Genomic DNA, 19,209 nt, shown 5'->3' with positions numbered 1-19,209 from the left:
TTTTTGGATTTTAGCCATTCTAATACGTGTGTAGCAGTATTGCATTGCCGTTTTGATTTGCATTTCCCTAATGACAAACGACGTTAAACATCTTTTCATTTGCTTATTTGCCATCTGTATATCTTCTATAGATCATTTTTGTTTTTAAATAATTTCAAATCTACAGAAAGAAGACAAATACAGTATGAAGAGCTTCACTATTCTTGAACAACATGAACTTAAGTTGCTGGCTTGATGCCCTGTATCGAATGCGTATTTCCTACAAAGACAATCTCCTAAATAAGCACAATGCACAGCTAACATTGGGAAATTAACATTGACACATTACTCACATCTACTACTCAGACCTTATTCAAGTTTCACCAGTTGTTTCAGTCACATCCTTTATAGCAGAAGGATTAGGTTTAGAATCACATGAAGCATTTAATTGTCACATCTTCTAGTTTCCCTCAGTCTGGAAATATTCCCACTGTTCCTGACTTTCCTTGACTTTCCTAACTTTAATATTTTTGGAGGTTTTTGAATACAGACCAGGTATTTTGTAACTGTCCCTCAGTTTGGTTTGACTGATGTCCCCTCATGTTTAGATTCAGATTTGTATGAGTGGGAAGGTCACAGGTTGCTCTTCTAGGTATATACCTTATCAGGTAGCATCACTTTTCAATTTATCACATTACTGATGATGGTAATTTGATAAAGCTGGATTTGTATCTACCAAGCTTCTTTACTACAAAATTACTGTTTACCTTTGTAATTAGTAAACATTTTGTGGGGAAAGTGTTTTGAAAATACTATCTCATTCCTCATCAAACTTCCTCCTATTAGTTCTAACATTCACTGATGATTCTTAGATGAGTTACTCTTAGTTGTGAAATGATGCTTTTCTGACTCCACTGTTCCTTTTACAGCTGGCATTCTGCCATAGGGAAGCATTCTACTGTTCTTCCCATTTAATCATGAGTATCAGTACAGATAGCTTCCCTGGGGGCTCAGATGGTAAAGCGTCTGCCTGCAATGCGGGAGACCTGGGTTTGATCCCTGGGTTGGGAAGATCCCCTGGAGAAGGAAATGGCAACCCACTCCAGAACTCGTGCCTGGAAAATTTCATGGACAGAGGAGCCCGGTAGGCTATAGTCCATGGGGTTGCAAACAGTCAGACATGACTGAGCAACTTCACTTCACGTATCAGTACAGATTCATGGGTTTTCATTCAGTTGCCCTAGACGTGGTCAGGGGGAGCTCCTTCTGTGTGTTTGCCATGTCTGTATCATTCTTTGGGCACTTCCTTATTTTCTGGCACCACAAGATGTTCCAGGCTCATCTTGTTCTTTCCCTACTCTGCCCTTTTAATGGAGAATGGTATTTAGAAAGCAAGATCTGGACACTAGGGGAACTTGTGCCTTTGGGGATGTCACTGCTCCCAGGGACTCTCAGTGAACGGGGATGGGAACAGAAATAGGAAACACATGAATGCATATACATACATGCAAACATACATACACCTATTTATATAATAAACACACATTTACATCTGCATTTATTTTTATATCTATTTTAATGTACATTGAAAACCACGTACTTGCACTGATAACTCAAATTGTCATCTAGTCCTAAAGTGTTCTATGTGTGTTTGTTAGGGCTACCATAACAAAACCCCACAGACCAGGTGGCTTACACAACAGATACTCAATTTCTCACAGTCCTGGAGGCCTGAAGATGAACAGATACGTGATAAAGCAAGTATTGTAAATATTAATTGTATCATGTAGGTGGAACATGCGTAAGTGTTTACTGCACAATTCTCTGAATTTTTCTGTATATTCGACATTTTTTACAATAGAATGTTGGTAAGGGAAAGAGTAGGAACCACTGTGAATAAAAAAAAAAGCACTAGTTCACATTTATCATGTATTACAATGTGCTGGGCCTGTACCAAGCACTGTTATAATCATCTCACTTAATTTTCTAACAGCCCCATATTATTATTTTCTGGTGCTATTATTTTCCCCATTTGATAGCTAAGCAGTCTGAGGCTCGGAGAGGTTAAGTCACTTATCTGAAGTAACAACGCTTGTAAATAGAGGTAGGACTCTAATTCAGAAATGTGTGATTCCATAATTGATGCTCTTAACTCTCTTAGATCTAGAACACCAGCATTCCTGTCCACCCTCCATCCATCTCTATGATTAAAAAAAAAAAAAAGTTAAAACCCAATAAATGGCTTCTAATGACTCCTTCATTTTTTACATTTCTCCAGGATGGAATTATACTTTTGCAGAAGGAAAAATAAAGTTCTTATTTAAGTTCTCTTCCTTCAGGGATGGTATCATCTCCCTCCCAGAAGTCTTGGCAGTTGTACATTCTTTTCCAGGGGGTAAGAAAACTGGTAGCAGTCAGTTGTCATGTCTGCGTCTCCTGTTGTACTCTGAGGTAGGGCAGGCTCTTTTTATGCATGAGAACACTGTGAGGCTCAGAGACTTTACATACATTGACCAAGTCACACAGGATTATGGGACTGGGCAGCTCTGACGCTCAAGTCTCCTGATGCCCAGTTTGGGGGCTTTGGTCTTGGCACTTCTCTCTTAACTGATCTCCAGACTTGTTTCTGTCTAAACCCAGCTTGACAATTAAGCAGCACTTGTTCTTAAAGGCCAATGGTTACTGTGGGTATTTTCCAAACAGTCGTACTTGCCGATCTGCCCTCCTCGCCTGGCATAAATTCCCAGAGAGTAAGCAGAGATCTGACATGCTTTTGGTCTTCGACATGCGCTCTTGGTCACCTGCGTGTCTTCCCTGAAAGGGCTGTTTTCTGTCTAGTTTTCCGTTCTCACAGAGGGCGTGTAAAACGCCTGGATGCCCGACCTCGTGCGTCACTGTGTCCCTAGGGGAGCTGTAGCAGAAACGGGGGCGGGGCGGGGGGAGGGGGCGGGGCTGGTGTGGGTAGCGGGGAGGGGGCGATCTTACCCAACAGTAAAGGCAGAGACGAGGCCCCAGAGGAGGCCGTGCTTTGTCCCGGCTCAGCAGGGCCGCAACCTGAACAGGCGCCGGCCTCGCTCGTGCCCTGACGCCCCTGGGGCGAAACTGGAGGCCCTGGGCGCGCCAGCTGACCAGATGGCCTGAGCTGCAAACCCCAGAGACCCGGGCGGGTTCTGGCAGCCCCCAGACCCGGGCCTGGGTCTCGCCGCCACAAGGCTCAGCTCAGCCCGAGCGCCCCCATTAGGAGGTGCGGCCCACGGAGGTGGCGTGACTGGGCCGGCCGGATAGCCCCACCCGGAGCCCAGAGGCGCGGCGCCCGCGGACCACGCGGGGCGGGCGGGACGGGGGTCGTCTGCTGGCGTGCCCGCGGGCTTTCACCCGCAAAGCAGCCGTCCGAGGTTCCGGTCTCCGCCTGGGGTCGCCTGAGCACTGCGTCTACCAGGGCTCCTCCGGAGGGCGTGGGGGAAGGGGGAAAAAGCAGCTGCGCCACGGCTGCTTGCGGCCTGTGCCCAAGGCGGGGTCGGTTTCTAGGCAACGAGGCCCTTGCACGGGTCGCGCCCTCCCTCTTCTGGGTCGGTCTCCCCTCCCCCATTGAAGCTCTGCAGAGTCAGAGCCCCGGGACCCAAGGCGGAGCCCAGGTGTGGCCGGGGGGGCTGGGGGAGTGGAGCCCGACGGGCGTGGGAGTGGGTGACCCCAGGGCTGCCCAGCTGCTGGCCGGAGTTTCTCCGACTTCGGTGGGGCTGCGCTAGGGCCTGGGGACCCGGACGGCCCGAGGCGGGGGCGACAAGTCTGTTTCCTCCCGGTCTCCGCCTGCGCCGGCTGAAACGAGTCTTTCCGGTGGGGCTGCCCAGCCGGGTCCGCCCCGCCCGGCCTCCCGGAACCCGCTCGGAGAAGTGCACGACCCCGCCCGGGCCGAGGGCGCGAGCAGGAGAGTGGGTGGAGCGGCTGGAGAGGCGAGAGCCCGGGTCCTGGGTTCTAGCGAGCTCTGGAGCCCCTCTTTCCGATCCGGTGGCTCCCCAAGGGCACCCTGACCGAAGGTTTATGTTGAACCTTCCTGGGTGATTCTGCGAATCAAGGCTGCGAATAAAGTAACTTTATTACTTTACAACTGGGGAAACTGAGGCACACACTGTGCCAAGGCCTTACCGTAAGTTAGCCAACCACAAGGAAGCCAAGGGAAAGCCTACAAGGAGAGACCCCACGAAGACCAGGATTTTTCCCAGGGCCTGAATCCTGAGGGGTTGGAGTAGAAGAGCCGGGCTAGGGACGCAGGAAGGTCTGGGCACGCTGCCCTGACAGGTTCGCAGGATCACCGCGGCGGTCCCCAGCCTCACAAAATTAATGAGCAAGAGGCCTTTCTCTCCTCGGTCGAGAAGTAGAGATTCCGTTTAACCTCTGCAGACAGTAAGACAGCGACCACTCTCCCTCCCAGCCTGGCGCCAGCATGAACCCGAGGGCATGTCAGCAGGAGCCAGGAACTGGAGGCGAAGCATCCTTCATTTCCTCTGCGGCAGTGGAACGAGTGAGGTCTCTGATTGCCAGAGTCTTGTTTTTTTCAAAATCGCAGCATGCTGAGACCGAAAGCGGGGTACCCTGGAGGATTCTTTTATATGCTCAACCTTGAGTCAGACTTGCAATCAGCATTTGATCAAGGAACTTGGTCAGTTTCTCAAAATGCAGAATCAATCGCCGGTTTTACTTTTTTGCTTGGCATTTCCTTGGGTTAGTCTCGGTTCTGAGGATGAAAGATTATAAACTATTGCCTTAAATTCTACCCTGATTAGCATCTTTCCTCCATCCAGGATTTCCCTGGAGCCAGATATTTGCAGCTTCAGGATTATGACTTTTTTAAAATATAAGTTTGATGAATTTTTATCCATTCCCCAAATTAGAAACTCCCTTAATTACAGGAGAAAACATTTTCAAAGAGAAAAGGTAGACTTTTAGAGCAAGCCCAGGAGTAATGCTTCTAAAGAAAATCTCAGGGCAGGCAGGTCCTCAGAACCAAGTGAGATGGTCTTTCTGCAGCTGTCAAGGCCCACCATCTTTCAGTTAGTTCTTGACTAAAAAATAAAGAATAAATGAAGGTTTCCTTGAAGCTGTTCATCCTCCTGCAGAGGATTCTACTTTGAGAGAAAGCATGGTGTTGGTTCAAATTCTTTTAAAACTGGGCTTGGGTGGCCAGATGGTAGATGGGGGGAAATTTCGCTTTGTGAAAGTATTTCCAGCTAATAAATGAAGAAAGAATTATAGACAGAACATCACCATTTTGTATTCTTAATGAATGGTTAGATCTAGGCATGATCAGCTATGACTACTAAGTCTTGAAAAGAGCACATGATGTGCTAATGAAAAAACTCATCACCAGCTATGAAATCATCTTGATACTCCTTACAACCCTGCCCTTACACAAATCAAAGCAGCATCTGATCAAGAGTCATCTAGATCAACAACACTGTGGAACATAATCAAAATGATCTACATCTTGTGAAACTATAAATGGCCCAGTTCTTTAGTAATAATTGTATAGAAAATATTGCATTTAGATTCTAAATTGGATAAATGAAAGGAAAAATTGACATTCATAGGACACTTGTAAATTTGAACACTACTGGGTATTGGATATTTAAAAAGTATTATTACATTATATCAGATGGATAATATCATGGTTATATTTTTAAGTATTTACAAACATTTGAACATTTTCAATGTATGTTGAAATTTGGAAATGCAGTACTAAAATACAGATGAAATTATATGAAATCTGGAATTTATTTCTAAATAATCTTATGTAGAAATAAGAAAAAGTAAGTGTTGGAAACAGGGTTGAACATTAGTAATGAGTATATGGTGGTTCATTTTATTATTCTTTTTTTTATGTTTTACTTTTTGCAAGGTATTCTCAAACTTGGGAACCAGCCTTGTAGCCTGACAAAATTACCTGGGATGGAGCTCAGGACGACTGGCCCTTGTCTTGCTCTGTGACTGTACATGTCACTTCTCACTTGTCCATTCAACAAAAACTCTGGAGAACCTCCTGTCTGCTTGGGCTTCTAAATCATGGCGCTGACACTTTAAATTAGAAAATAACAAAGAAGAAATCTGCCAAATAGAAGCATGGAAGGCTTTGCAAAAGAATTGACATTTGATATGGATTCTGACAGATGAAAAGGAGTTCCCTGGGTGGCATCAGTTCATCTTCTATAAGGTAAGGTGGTTAGACTAGGTCTATATCCATTTAATCCTAATAGATTCTGGGGTTTTAACGTGCCGGTAACCAATTTTTTTCTTCTCTGGGTGTCCCTCCAGGTAGTTGAGCGACACCCCCCCCACCTCCCACCCTCACCTCCCCACCCCCGCCCCACACTGTGTACTTCCTGTCATCATCCTTTATGTTGTTAGCTGAGATAATCCAAACGTGAGTCCCCTAGTTGTGTTTGAAGGCCAAAGCATCATCATATTAACCAGTCTATAACCTTCTTTGGGAATGGTCTCTTGGACTCCTAGATTTATTTCTGCCTCTCTGGTTCCCAAGGCATTTCACTTAGTAACTTTAGCTATACCAAGGCTCAGCCTTGGTGGTAAAGCCCATTTGCTCCTCAAAACATGGGTGCCTATAGTGAATACTCTCGGCCTTCCCAACTGTTCTTAACCTCCCTCTCTTCCTGTAGGACATGCAGTTTAATATACAGCATGCAGCCTGGCCTTCAGGTTAATTGTTCATGCTGATACTCTGCCAAAACAGGTCACACTTTGTGCTTTGATGGCCTTTTCACCCATGTGACATGAACCATCTGTTGGGGCAAAGCTTAAAACACTAGTTGTCATTTAGCAAGTAGTTGGAAGTATCACATCTTTACTCCATTATGGAGAATTATTCTCTTTTCATCTTCTTGGTTTTGTGGATGTTTGTACTTTAAAAGGACAATTTCTGAAACTCTTGGAGAAGTAAGATATGACTATTTAAATTTGGTTGCTCCGTGTTTGTTGAATGAGTTTGCCTGGGCTATGATGCTGAGTCAAATATGCAGTTTTTTTAGGGACCTGGCAGCATCTAGCAGTGTGATCCAGAGCCTGGCGGAGGGCTGGGAATGCTAGCAGCTCCTCTAATTTTTACTGCTGTAAACCAAAGGTACACTTCACTGTGGGAAAATATTGGGAAATTAGCTATGATATATTGTATGTTTCCACTGACTGCTCAAAAGCTTCTTATACTAATTTAATTAGAATAATTTACCTTAATAGGAAACTATAATTTTCTACTTTTTCCAATCGGTTGAACCAATTTGTATTTTTTTTACCCACCCAGATGGAATTTATTATACCAAAGCTAATAACCTAAACCTTAATTTTTGTGCTAGCCATCATTATAACTGAGGAATTATGCTATAAGAATAGTTGAGACCTCTGCTTCTGGCTCTGGAACACCAGGCTAGATCAAACTAAACTTCCTACCTCAAACAAGTAAAACAGCTGGATAATTTAACAAATATATCTGACAGTGAGAACCTGAGAGGGCAAGATCCTGGAGAGAATGGAAACATAGGAAGGTGAGCCTGACATTTGACATTTGTCTAAGCTTGGGCTGCAATAAAATATGCCAGAGTCTGGGTGGTTTAAACAATAGACATTTCTTTCTCACAGTTATAGAGGCTGAAAGTCCAAGATCAAGGTGTCAGCAGATTTGGTTCTTGGTGAAGGCTGCCTGGCAGATTGCCACCTTCTCTCTCTGTCTGTCTTCACATGGCAGAGAGGGAGCTCTGGTGTTTCTTCCTCATCCTACAGGAGCACTAATCCCATCATAGAGGCTACACCCTACACCTGACCCGACCTAAACCTGATTACCTTCCCAAGGCTTCACTTCCTTATATGAGAACTTTGAGGGCCAGGGCTTCAGTATATAAATGGGGGAGGCACAAATATTCAGTATATAAGAGCACTGTTACTCCTCTTAAGGCATCTCTAAGAACAGTGATTTCAATGCTAAGAAGTTGAGAAAAGCTTTGGCAGTCTCAGAGAGACCCTGGTAATATCCTGGGCTTTTGGTTAGGACCTCTGAAAGGTCTCTTCCCTGGTGGCTCAGTAAAGCGTCTTCCTACAATGTGGGAGACCCAGGTTCAATCCCTGGGTCAGGAAGATCTCCTGGAGAAGGAAATGGCAACCCACTCCAGTACTCTTGCCTGGAAAATCCCATGGATGGTGGAACCTGGTAGGCTACAGTCCACGGGTCGCAAAGAGTCAGACACGACTGAGCGAATTCACTTCACTTCACTCTGAAAGGTTACACCAGTAGGAAGGGCAAATCACAAAAGGACCAACTCAACTCTCACAAAGGTTCAGCTTTGACTCAAAAGAGGTTAAGATGGTCTGCCTCTATACTAACTGCATTACAAAAGCAAAAAAAATCTCTGGAGAAAGATAGCATTACTTACAATACTACATTTGTTCTACAACTTTTCATATACAACATGTTGCAGTTGATCAAAATTTACTTGGCATACTAGGAGATAAGACCAAGTCACCTTTAACCAAGAGAAGAAATAGATGATATAAACTGATTCACAGAAATCCAGTTATTGGAGTTATCAGATATAGACATGTATTGATAGAATAACCTCTGATCAATACATTTCAGGAGATAAAGACAAAATGGAAAATTCCAACAGGAAATATATATATATATATATATATATATATATATATATATATAAAGAATAGATGGAAATTTTACAACAGAGAGAATGTAATTAAAAATAAGAACATATTAGATGAGTTCAAAGTAGATTAGACAGATGAAGAGAGGTGAACTGGAAGAAAGAAAATGATCTTAAATGAATCACCAAGAGATAAAAGAATGGAAAATACAGAAAGAGTGTATCATATTTTGGACATAGTAAAAGGTTTTAGCAAAATTGTAACTGAAGTCCCAGAAAATGACAGGGAGAGAGAGAATTCAATGGAGCAATTTTTGAATAGATAATGGCCAGAAATTTTCCAAAATTGATGAAATACATAAATCCACAGATTCAAGAATCCCTTTAGAGCCCTGTGAGTGAGTGAAAGTCACTTAGTCACATCCAGCTCTTTGCGACTCCATGGACTGTTGTCCATGGAATTCTCCAGACCAGAATACTGGAGAGGGTAGCTGTTCCCTTCTGCAGGGGATCTTCCCAACCCAGGGATCAAACCTAGGTCTCCCACATTGCAGGCAGATTCTTTACCAGCTGAGCCACAAGAGAAGCCCAAGAATACTGGAGTGGGTACCCTAACTTCTCCAGCAGATCTTCCCGACCCAGGAATCAGACCGGAGTCTCCTGCATTGCAGGTGGATTCTTCATCAGCTGAGCTACCAGGGAAGCCTTTAGAGCCCTAAGCAGTGTAAATTTAAAAAAAAAAAAAAAAATCACATCTAGACACAGCCGAGTCAAACTACCAAAAATCAAAGAACACACTATGCAAACAAGGACTAAAGAGATTGTTGAGAGGCAGAAAGATAAATATTTCTGTGACCACACAAATTTGGCACTGTCAGTAATAACTCATGGAAAATGTATTTTTCTGATTCTTATTGGATCAAACAATCTTATTGATTGTTTTCATGTCTTTGAAGCTAGCATTTTCTTAAAGAAGGATCACACTCTGTTTTACCCACATGCCACCCATACTCCAAGAGTCAGGTGCCAAGAGCTTCCTGCTAGCCTGAAAACCACGCCATTGAGTCTGGCAATCGGCATGTATATAGTGTATAAACACTCATAGCTCTCTTTCTGTTCACCCCAAGCTTGCTGAGCTTTGTCAAAGGTCAGGTTCAGTGTTGGGCAGTGCCTGTCCTCAGTTCAGTTTAGTTCAGTCACTCAGTTGTGTCCAACTCTGCAACCCCATGAATCGCAGTATGCCAGGCCTCCCTGTCCATCACCAACTCCCAGAGTTCACTCAAACTCATGTCCATCGAGTCGGTGATGCCATCCAGCCATCTCATCCTCTGTCGTCCCCTTCTCCTCCTACCCCCAATCCCTCCCAGCATCAGAGTCTTTTCCAATGAGTCAGCTCTTCGCATGAGGTGGCCAAAGTATTGGAGTTTCAGCTTTAGCATCAGTCCTTCCAATGAACACCCAGGACTAATCTCCTTTAGAATGGACTGCTTGGATCTCCTTGCAGTCCAAGGGACTCTCAAGAGTCTTCTCTAACACCACAGTTCAAAAGCATCAATTCTTCAGCGTTCCACTTTCTTCACAGTCCAACTCTCACATCCATACATGACCACTGGAAAAACCATAGCCTTGACTAGACGGACCTTTGTTGGCCAAGTAATGTCTCTGCTTTTTGATATGCTATCTAGTTTGGTCATAACTTTCCTTTCAAGGAGTAAGCATCTTTTAATTTCATGGCTGCAATCCTGCCTAGTGGAGCTCAAAACTTGAGAGAGAGAGAGAGAGGCAGGCATGGATGGGACCCTACATCTCTGAGTGTGCACTGTAGTTCAGACACAGGAGCCCAATGAGAGAGGGACTCATTCTTTCTGCAGAGTTCCTTTCTCAAATATTCATTGAGCACCTATTATGTGCCAGACTCATTAACATGTTTTTTTCCCCCCTTGTCTTATTTTTTTCTGAACTAAGACCCATAGTCTTTCCAAAAAAACTATGACTTTTTTTTTTGGCTGTGCCATGTGGCATGCAGGATCGAACCTATGCTGGGGTTGAACCTGTGCCCCCTACTTTGAAAGCACAAAGCCCTAGCCCCTGGATGGACATCATTTTTTTTTTTAAGGGGAAGATTTTTCTCCCCAGTCAGTGAGTTTTGTGAAATACCTATAAAATTAACAGCAAACAGGTAAACATAAGAGGCCAAGGTAGGGAAAAGGGGAAGAGAAAGGCAAATAACCCTTACAGAACCTCCACTGTTTATTCTCTCATTGATCCCCATGATAACCAAATGTGGGAAGTGTGGATACACTTTATAGGTTGGAAATTCAGGCACAGAGAGGTTGAGTAACTTGTCCCAAGGCCCCAGCTTACAAACTGAGTAGCTGGTCTGTAGACGCCAAGCCTTTTGACTCTGGTCCAGTGTTCTTCCTACACAAGGCAACTGAGTAGTAGGTGTCCTGGAGACCTTCTTTTTCACTCATGGATCCCCTGGGCTTGGGGCTGGTATTTGTGAGGCAGTGTGAGGAGTCTGAGGGAACACATTTCATCCTCCTTGTCTGCTCTGCTGATGGGTTGAAATGCCCAGAAGTCCCAGATGGGGTTGGAGTCTGGTGCCTTCTCCACCCATCGCTCACCCCATTGGCCTTCCTGTCTTTGGGACTTAGCATCAGCATGTCATCTTCTGACAGGTAGTGAGATAGAGCAACTGAAGGTGAATAGAGGCTTTTGTCTTTGTGGATGATCCTCTCATCATCAGGGGGGTCCTAGCATTTTCTTGACAGTTTCTAGAGAGTCCTTTACTCATTTAGAACTGGCATCTGCATCTGGCTCTTGTGCAAGATGTTCACCTAGTCCTTTTGGCCAACAGTGTAGCTTCAAAACCAGACCAGAGAAAAATGAAGAAAAGACCATTCATAGGTGTCATAGTCTTCTCGGGCTGCCTTAATAAAATACCATAGATTGGATGGCTTAAACAATAGAAACTGATTTTCTCAAAATTTTGAAGGGTAGAAGTCTGAGATCAAGATGCCAGTATGGACAGGTTCTGAGCTCTCTTTCTGGCTTGCAGGGGACTGCCTTCTAACTGTGTCCTCATATGGCATAAAAAGTGAGCTCACTGGTATTGTAATAAGCCACTAATCCCATCATGGGAGCCCCACCCTCATGATGTCACCTAACCTAATTACCTCTCAAAGCCTCCATCTCTGAGTACTATCTCATGAGAGGTTAGAGCTTCAACATATAAATTTCTGTGTACATCCTAAGTCGCTTCAGTTGTGCCTGACTCTGTATGATCCCATGGGCTGTAGCCCACCAGGCTCCTCCACCCATGGGATTCTCCAGGCAAGAATACTGGAATGGGTTGCCATGTGTAAATTTGGAGGGGAGACAATTCAGCCCATAGACATTGGTTTTTCCTTCAGGCAAATCTCGTCATCTCTTACCAGGGTAATGGACATATTATGATTCCAAAAGGGTAGCAAGTAAGAGCCACTGCCCTGATGTTTGTTCTTTAACATTTGTCTTTTCAGGGGTCCCTTTGGCAGTTTCATAGTCAGGTTTCAGGAGAGACCAGTTTCCCATACTGAGAAAAAAGACCCCAAGGAGGCTATATGCAAGTTCTCTGAGTGAGTTTTGGTGGGGGGTGGGTGGGAACCAGATGTCCCAGGTGGTATTGAGCATGTGTCTAGACAGCTGGAGACCTAAGGGAGGTGACTGCTGTTCCCATCTGAAGGTCAGGTCATTAAGTGGCCTTTACATATTTTATAGCTTTCCCAATTAATTGTTTTTAAATCTCTGAAGTTTGAACCTTGTAGATTCAGCTGCTGAAAACAAAGATGCTGTAGAGGCTGTTGCCCTATTTTTCTTTGGATGGTCTGTCTCTGTGCCCCAACCTCACTCCCACTGATCCTCAGGAAAATCTAGTTACTAGATCTTCCTTTTGGGGACCTGGTCCCCTTGTTTCTGGTAGGACCTCATGCTGTGTGCTCTAGGGTTCCGAGCGAAGGTTCTGACGCCCAGCCTAGCCCTCTTTCAGGTGCTGGGCCTGCACCACAAGTCTGAGTGGGGTGTCCAAGCCTCAGTGCTCCTACCAGGCTGAGGACTCCTGCTGCTTGGTCTGTGGCCGCTTCTGGCCAGCCTGGACCTAAGCTTTTCCCTGGACTGGACTCTGGTCTCTGCTTCTGATCGGCGACGCCCTCTCCCAGTTTCCCGGTGCCCTTGAACCACTGCTGACCCTTCATGGCTTCCCTGGTGACCCTTCTGCACACACACCCCTGTCCCTAGCACGTGAGCAACTGTCCTGGGTCTTCCTGGGGCCTGTTCCCTCCCTCCTCGCCCTTTGAGGGTGCCCCTGACCATACCTGCCAAGTGGCTTGTCAGGAGGCTGGTGACACCTCCAGGGAGGGCAGTCTGGGGGCAGCGGGGAGGGGACTTCAGCAAAGCTGGTGGGTCTGGATTGCTCTGCTGTGACCTAGAAACAGGGCTTTACAGAATTGCCCCGTACTACGTGCTCTCCACACCCCTGGAAGTTTGGCAGTGGGAGGATGGATTCATGCACAGCTTAGTAACAAAAAGCAGCACTTCCCATTTTGACTGCTCAGGGTTGACAACGTGGCAGCAATACAACTGGATCAAGCTGGCCCATGTCAGGAGGTACTCAGGGCAAGAACAAGGACTTCACGTGTGCTCTCTTATTTAGCTCTCACAACTACCCCTAGGGGATGTATGGATCAAGCTGGCCCGTGTCAGGAGGTACTTGGGGGCAAGAACAAGGACTTCATGTGTGCTCTCTTATTTAGCTCTCACAACTACCCCTGGGGGAGGTAGTTTCTCTGAAAACATAAGACTCAGAGAAGTTAGGTACCTTGGCCACGGTCACACAGCACATCTATGACAGGGTATGATTTTAAACCATACCCACCGAGGCCCAGGCTCACAAGGCGCGAGGCTGGAAGGAGCACCTTCTGTTGCTCCACACACAGAGCAGACTCAGGATAGGGGTGGGGAACTGATATTTCCAAAGATACTTAGTCTTTTCTTCTTTGAAAAAGTACGTCACTGTGCAAGTCTTCAAATATGACTGTGCTTCACTACTTGGTAGACAGACCTGGATAAATGCAGAGCGTGCAGGATAAAGGGCTGCAGCGGTGGGTGCCTTGGCGGCTAATAAACCAGTTGGGAGGTGCTGTTCTCACCCTGCCCCGTGCCTGGAGCTGCCCCGAGCTCCACTCCAGAGGGCAAGACTCTGCCTTGATGCTCGTCAGGGCTGTGCCCACGCACAGCTCTGGGTAAACCTTTGCCTTCACCCAAGGGACCGTGTGTCCCAAGGGATACATTTATGCTAAATAGCACCTTCTGAGATCCTGCTCCCTCCCAAAGAGATGATACCCAGTTTCAGAGAATCCAGAGGAGGGCCTCGTGGCCAGGCCCTTACTGGGACAGAGTAGAAATCTCCACTCAGCTGCTACTGGACCCAACTCGCCCCTCCCTCCCTCAACTGCCCCAAAGCTCTTTTCTGCAGAGAGGGCCCCACATCCCAAGCCCTCTGACCGCTGGCAGCCACATCTAACCAGCCACCACTCCCAGCTTCCTAGTCACCCCCACATTGGGAGTCGGGCCAGGCTTGCAGGCAGCGTCTGGCCTGACGAGGTGGTGGCCGGGGGTGGTGGCTATGTCTGATTGAAGTCCCCATTTCCCTCCTACAAAGGCAGCATAATTAATCAGGCAGTAATGAATTCAGGTACCCCCGCTTGTCACCTCAAGAGATAGACTCTCTGAGAGCACTGGAATTCACAAGAGGCAATCAGGTCACCATTATGACTTTTTAGTATTAAATGTTAAAAAGAAGATGTATTGGAATTTAACCAAAATTTTGTCTGTTTACCTTTGAGAACCCCTCGCCCATTTTCTTTCTTCCTATTATTTATTTATAATTTACTTTGGGCCATTCTGGGTCTTTGTTGCTGTGTGTAGGCTTTCTCTAGTTTCGGTGAGTGGGAGTTGCTCTTCTTCATTGCAGTGCCCGGGCTCCTCATTGCGGGGGCTGCTCTTGTTGTGGAGCATGGACTCTAGGCTCGAGGGCTTCAGAAGTTGTGGTGCACTGGATTCGTTGCCCCACAGTATGTGGGACCTTAGTTCCCAGATCAGGGATCAAACCTATGTCTTCAGCATTGACAGGCAGATTCTTAACCACTGGACCACCCAGGAAGTCCCCTGTCCCTGTTTTCTTTCTCTCTTTCTTTGGCTCACGGGGCTGGGGCACTTGGGGTGGGTGGTCCTCTGGCTGACTCTGATCCTCCACCTGAGGTTTTCTCAGTTCAAGGATGACTGTCCCCTTGTGTCCCTGTTATTCAGCATCCTCTCATGTGAGGCCTTGGGAATGGGGAGGCGGGTGTTCCCCTCACTGAGAATTCAGGCTCCCCAGTGCTCTGCCACCAGGGCTCTGGAGATGGACCAAGTGGGCAAAGGTGTTGGGAGGGCTGTGGGATGCTGTGACTGGGCCCTGATTGCACTGACCTATACTCTTCAGCTTCCAGGAGCAGCCAGCCCAGGAGCACAGCGGGGCTATCAGCAAAGCAGGGATGCTGATCCAAGTTCAAATCCCAGTCTTCCCAGGGCCACACTGGGAGCTTTGGAGAAAATTGCAGAACTTGGAGTTGGCATCTGTCAACGTAATGGGATGAAACAAAGTGGCAGTCATGGGTCACCTTGTGTATGGCTTGCACACAGTAGGCCCTCAGCTGGTGAAGGCTTCTGCAGGTGGGGCCCATGGAGCCCCAGGCTTTGGGCTGAGGCAGGCCCAGGACTAGCCCATTAGAGGCTGCTGAGCTCCACATGGAAACCCCAGCTGGCTGTGGGGCCCAAGGTGTAGTATGCGCCAGAGTCCCCTGACTTGAAGTGGCTTCTGGTCAGTGCCAGTGCATGTCCCCACCAGATTCAGGGCCAGTGGCCCCCAGTGCCATGAGAATACTGTGAAAGCTTCCCAGAACATATGCTATTTGATCCCCTTTAAAGGAATACATCAGAGCCCTACAGGTTGGCCCAAAGCTGCTGTGTCCCCGTAGCAAGTGGATAAGTAGCTTGAAATTCCCTGTGTCCCAAGCACCTGCTGTGTGCTCAATCAGGAGAGCAAGTGATAAGCCAAAAAGACAAGCTGCTCAAATGGGCAAAGAATATGAGTAGGTATGAATAGATATATGAATATGAATAGGTTCACAAAAGAGGCATGGAAAACGGCTCAGAAATTGATTTTTAAAAAGAATGCTCAATCCTGCCAAACCTTAAGGGAGATGCAACTTAAATGAAGTAGTATTTATATATATATATATACTGGAATAATACTCAGCCAGAAAAAGAGAATGAAATAGGGTTTCCCTGGTGGCTCAGTGGTAAAGAATCTGTCTGCCAATGCAGGAGACATGGGTTTGATCCCTAATCTGGGAAGATCCCACATGCCAAGAAGCAACCAAGCCGCATGAGCCATAGCTATTGAATCTGTGCTCTAGAGCCTGAGAGCCACAACTACTGAACCCGTGTACCTCAACTACTAAAGCCCATGCACCCCAGAGCCCACAGTCAGCAACAGGAGAAGCCACTGCAATGAGAAGCCTGCAAACCACCACTACAGAAAAGCCCTCATAGCAGCGAAGACCCGGCACAGCCAGAAGTGAATAAATAGAATTATTTTTTAAATAAAAGGAAGTAACACTCTCTGCAGCAACGTGGATGGACCTAGAGATTATCATAGTAAGTGAAGTAAGCTAGACAGAGAAAGACAAATATCATATGATACCATTTATATGTGGAAACTAAAGAAATGATACAAATGAACTTATTTACAAAACAGGAACAGCCTCACAGACTTGGAAAACAAACTTATGGTTACCAAAGGGGCACGATGGGCAGGGGAGGAATAAATTAGGAATTTGGGATTAACATACTGCTGCTATGTAAAATAGATAATCAGCAAGTACCTACTGTCTAGAACACAGAACTATACTTAATATTCTGTAGTAACCTATATGAAAGAATATTGAAATCTGAATAAGAATGAATATATGTATAAATGAATCACTTTGTGTACACCTGAAACTAACACAACATTGTAAATCAACTGTTGTTGTTTAGTCACTCGTTTGTGTCCGACTCTTCTTTGGCCCCATGGACTGTGTCCTGCCAGGCTCCTCTGTCCATGGGGTTTTCCAGGCAAGAATACTGGGGTGGTTGCCATTCCCTTCTCTAGGGAATCTTCCCAACCCAGGGATCAAACCTGAGTCTCCTGTTTTGCAGGCAGATCCTTTACTGCTGAGCCACTGGGGAAGTCCAAAACAACTGCACTCTAACAAAAAATTAAATTTGAAAAATGAGGTAGCATTTCTCACTCATCAGATGGATAAAAATTTACATGTCTGATAGTATCAGGTACTAGTGAGAATGTCAGGATAGTGCTCTCAGAGCTACCTATTGGTGCAACTGTTTTGGAGGGCCTAGCCATGTCCTTTAGAACTAGAAATGTGTATACCCTGGAACCCAGCAATTTCCCTTCTGCTTTACCTGCCCCCAATAAACATATATATGCACACAGAGAGAAATGATCACACCAGTCTTTGTAATTGTAGAAACCCAAATGCCCATCAGTATTGGAATGCCTAAATAGGTTAAGGCATCTTCGCAGTGTGGAGTTTTATATAGCAATTTTAAAAAATTGAGTTGAACCTATATGTATGCAAATAGATCTCTAAGATTGAGTAAAAAAAAATCTACAGAACAATATATGTATTTTTCACATAAAAAAACTTCATCAATAACAACAAATACTGCATAGTTTTAACGGAGCCCTATGTGTGTTGCAAAAGCACAGAACAAAAATCAGAAAGAATATGTACAGACTCATGTACAGTGGCTACCTTTTAGAAGGTTGAGTGGTAGCCATGGATTATAGGAGTTTGGCAAGGGTGGAATGGCTTGAGTTTTCTCTACAATGCTATAGGCTTTGGGGCGACAAATGGGTTACTGTACCTTATATAGAATATAGATTAATTTTGAAAAGAGTGTGCTAGGGGAAACAGACTGCATGTAGGCACAGTTGGCAGAATACAACACGAAAAGCTGAGAGAATGGCGAAGAAGGAAGGGGAGTGAGCATACTGTGTGCAAAAGCCCTCTGGGGCTGGCCGAGGGGAGGAAAGGGAAGAGCAGAGTGAGAAGGTCAGGGAGCCTGGACACGCAGAAGGAACCCCCAGGGAGGGAAGGTGAAGAGCCAGGCTGCTGATTGCTTTGTCCTTGACTGGAGAGGGAGCATGACACACAGAGATGCCCTTCCTGATGCTGAAGTTTCCAGCTGTGACAGCTAAGGTTCCTCCCCACACTCCTCCTCTCTTCCTTTCAAGCTGGAAATCTATTTCTCTTGCTGGTTTAGAAAGGAAGTCTTGATTAGTTTTGCATAAGGACCCTAAATTACAACTCAGTACTCCGGGACTTCCCTGGTGGTCCAGTGGTTAAGAATCTGCCTGCCAGTGCAGAGAGCATGGGTTTGATACCTGGTCTGGGAAGAGTCCACGTGCCGGGGAGCAACTAAGCCTATGTGCCACAACTGCTGAGGTCTGCATGCCTAAAGACTGTGCTCTACAACAGAAGACACTGCAATGAGAAGCCCCACACACCAGAACAAAGAGTAGCCCCTACTCGCTGCAAGTAGAGAAAGTCCATGTGAAGCAACAAAGACCCAATGCAGCCAAAAATAAATAAAATTTTTAAAAATCAGTACTCCTGGGACTTCCCTGGTGGGCCAGTGGTTATGAATGTGCCTTGCAATGCTGGGGCACAGGTTCGATCCCTGGCCGGGGAACTAAGATCCCACATGCTATGTAGCAACTAAGCCCCACACTGGAGCCTGTGAGTCAGAACTAGAAAGCCCGCATGCCTGCAACTGTTGAGCCCACCCACCACAACTAGAGTTGAAACGCTGCAACGAAAGATCCTGTATGATGCAAGAAGATCTCATGTGCTGCAACTAAGACTGATGCAGCCAATAAAAAATAAATTAAAAATCAGTACTGCTGCTGACCCCTCTGAGAGCATCATCCACAGGAATGGACGCTGACCCTGGACACACCTTTGCTGTAAAGGGCTGCCCAACAGGTCTATAAACCTGCTTCTGCCCATGTCTGTGTGGATGGGGAAGCTGCTTCTCCTGGGTCATGCTCAGGGGTCCTTAGGTTTACAAGGTGGGGGTGGTATGGGAGCCTCAATTGCAGCCAACTGGGCAACCTTCAGCCCTGGGCTCAGTATCCTGGCACAGAGCTAGGCCAGAAAAATGTGCAAAAAAGAGTAAAACTTATCTCCAAAGCTCCATAGTATGGGGGCTTTGGAGTTCGATCTGAATTCATACGCCAGCTCATTCCCACGGCTGGTACGTGTAACTGTGCAACCTCAGATACACCAGCAGCCTTTCTGGGAACTAAATAAATAAAATGTTATCAAGCTCTTAGCTCCATGAATGTCGCCCAGAGGTGGTTGAAAATAATGATGCTAACATACATCTCCTGTCTCTTCAAGACCTTTATCAGAACAGCAGACCTTGACAT

General features: G+C 45.9%; 1 long non-coding RNA gene across 2 annotated transcripts; it reads left to right on the top strand.

Annotated features, from left to right (window-relative positions):
- Positions 1-1,832: 1,832 nt before the first annotated feature.
- On the top strand, positions 1,833-16,395 carry LOC102412545. 2 transcript variants are annotated; one of them, XR_006546422.2, is made up of 3 exons: positions 1,833-4,503; positions 5,873-6,184; positions 15,154-16,395. It is a non-coding gene; the product is annotated as an uncharacterized LOC102412545 (long non-coding RNA). The 2 variants fall into 2 exon arrangements; XR_003104603.3 differs by having other exon boundaries at positions 1,833-4,636.
- Positions 16,396-19,209: the final 2,814 nt, after the last annotated feature.

Source organism: Bubalus bubalis, chromosome 18 (assembly GCF_019923935.1).
Source record: "Bubalus bubalis isolate 160015118507 breed Murrah chromosome 18, NDDB_SH_1, whole genome shotgun sequence".
In the NCBI taxonomy this organism is placed as follows: Eukaryota; Metazoa; Chordata; class Mammalia; order Artiodactyla; family Bovidae; genus Bubalus; species Bubalus bubalis.
This window is presented reverse-complemented; position numbering and strand designations above follow the sequence as displayed.